Source organism: Rhinopithecus bieti, unplaced genomic scaffold, assembly GCF_001698545.2.
Source record: "Rhinopithecus bieti isolate Rb0 unplaced genomic scaffold, ASM169854v2 scaffold_10379, whole genome shotgun sequence".
NCBI lineage: Eukaryota > Metazoa > Chordata > Mammalia > Primates > Cercopithecidae > Rhinopithecus > Rhinopithecus bieti.
The window spans coordinates 1,223,996-1,226,629 of NW_016806591.1; the positions used below are offsets into that span (position 1 = coordinate 1,223,996).

General features: G+C 34.5%; 1 pseudogene; it reads right to left on the reverse strand.

Moving 5' to 3' along the window:
* Nucleotides 1-1,415: 1,415 nt before the first annotated feature.
* On the reverse strand, nucleotides 1,416-1,892 carry LOC108532790 (60S ribosomal protein L23a pseudogene; annotated as a pseudogene).
* Between the last annotated feature and the right edge of the window lie 742 nt (nucleotides 1,893-2,634).

A 2,634-nucleotide genomic window follows, 5' to 3' on the forward strand; every position in this document is an offset into this window, starting at 1 on the left:
GCACATTCTCGCAAATCTCTATAAAAGTCAGTAGTTTGTTCTTCTAGAAGTGACTGTGCCTGGTCAATATAATGTTCTCTTACTTTAGTTTGCAGTAAATTCAGCTGAGTAGGATTTGGTGGTTATTGTGGTTTGTTTCGGATATTTTGTGATAGTCTCATTACTTGAGAGAATCAACATTTGGGTATATAAGGATGATAGAGATCTGATCGTGTGTTTCCAGAGCCCTCAACGTTAAAAACAATTTGTTCAAAGAGAGGGTGGTTATTTGGAATTGATAAGAAATATTAAGAAATAGCATTGGTGCTCTCCCCTCAAAAAAAATTTCCCCACATGTTCTAGGAAACAACTTCATTGCTATGTCTCACACATAACTTCTATCTTAGTTTAATTTTCTTGAGTTCGCTGCTTCAGGTGACCTAGAAGTATCCAGAAATGCCTTTGACATGCATGCTATATATTGGCAATGGCTTATATACACTAATTTGGAAGGAAATAATAAAACAATAGATCAAACATTTAGATGATTTCATATAGAAAATAAACTGATATTTACCTATTAACTGTTTACATGCTATGACAGCAAGTTGGTAATGTATGTTAAAATTTGTTTTGTCCCACAATTAATATAAAAAAAAGAAGTTGAGGTATTTATTATACCCCAAATATTCTAGAATTCACTACTCTTCATTTTTATCCTTAGAAAACAAATCCTCACTTTGATTTTAGGTTTAAGAGCCTTTCTCTAATAAAACCTGTCAGAATGGCATTAATATTCTTCTGGCATTTTTATTGTCATATCTCATTTAACATGTACAGTAATGAATCTTTTAGATTATAAGACATACCTACTTTTATAAATGCATTCTCTTGGTATAACAAGTTTGTAGTCACTCTTACTTTTCCTAGTAGAAGGAGCGTTTTAGTACATCATAAAGAATGTATAAGTAAATGAAACTGTAGATATGAATTATAGATTCTTCTGTTGTTTTGTACCTTTTTTCTTTGCTCTACTGAGAATTTTTTATAGTTTGGTGAAATAAACGGAAGAGAACACTGAGGAAGGGAATTGTCACATACAATAGTTACCAGGTAGGAGAACACATGTGTGTCCACCTAGTACTAGCTATGGTCAAGTGGTGAATTGTGTTCGGATATCTAGAGGGCAGGGCTTTATATCACTGCATATTAGAATAATTTTATCCTAACATGTACATGAACAGAAGTTTTATCTTTAGGAGTATATTTTAATCTACTCTCTAAAAATTAATACTTAAAAGAAATTTATAGGCTACTATTACCTGCAAGGCTTTCAAAGGATGTTACTGTTTGGCATTTTTTCAATAGATAACTATTTCTGTTTTTCTGGTGAAATGATACATATATATATATATAATTAACCAGTTGGACTCAGTTTACATGATCCCAATTTTATTGGCAACATCCAAAGCATCGTAATCAGGAGCCAGTTGAACATATGCCTTTTTCTCTCCCTCAGGCCTAATCAAGGTGTTGATCTTGGCTACATCAATGTCATAGAGCTTCTTCACAGCCTATTTGATCTGGTGCTTGTTGGCTTTAACATCCAAAATGAATACAAGTGTGTTGTTGTCTTCTATATTCTTCATGGCAGACTCAGTGGTCAGCAGAAACTTGATGACAGCATAGTAGTCAAGACTGTTTCTCCTGGGGACACTCTTCTGAGGATATTTGGGCTACCGCCAGAGTTTCAGTGTCTTGGACCACCGGGAGGTGGGTGACATATGGATCTTTTTTTCTTTGTAACTCTCGACACCCTTCAACATTGCCTATTTTACTCTGACCTTCAAAGCCTTCGCTTTGGCTCTGCCTTTAGGAGGGGCAGGAGCTTCCTTCTGCTCCTTGGGTGCCATCTTATGTAAAGGGTCTCTGAGGCTCGTTCCAATGGGCTTATAGCACTCAAAGATACATATTTAAATTGAAGTAATGTAAGTCTAATAAGTACATGGAAGAAAAGAATGCAAAAGGAGAAATTGATTGAAAAGTGATCATAGAAAGACCTATGCAAAAGTAAAATTAATATAAATGTATATGAAGCAAAAGTGTTACCAGAGAAAATCAAAATAATTATTGAAATAATTCTTCATTAATTTTTGAGTAATAAATGCATATACTTAAAACAGTATCATATATCCACTAAAAGATTCTTTTATTTTAAGATATAATGCTGATTTTTCTGAAATAAACATGGAACATTCTTTTTTCCTCCTCCATGATATCATACAAAATATACAACTTAGCACAATTGTGCCTGGTGAAGGAGAGCACTTTTCAAGATGTTTGTCACTACTGAGAATGGTGAAGATGTAGAAATTGTGGACTTCATAACAATTAAATTTTCTCTATATGAGTTTTACAAATCTTAATCTACTTGTGGATGGAAAGAAGTGTAATATAAGGTGCCTTTTTTTTGAATTTCCATGTGGTTAAGATGGGCATGGTGGTCAACACCTGTAATCCCAGCTACACAGGAGGCTGAGGCAGAAGAATTGCTTGAACTTGGGAGATGGAGGCTGCAGTGAGCTGAGATGGCACCACCGCACTCCAGCCTGGGCGACAGAGTAAGACTCTGTCTCAAAAAAAAAAAAAAAAAAA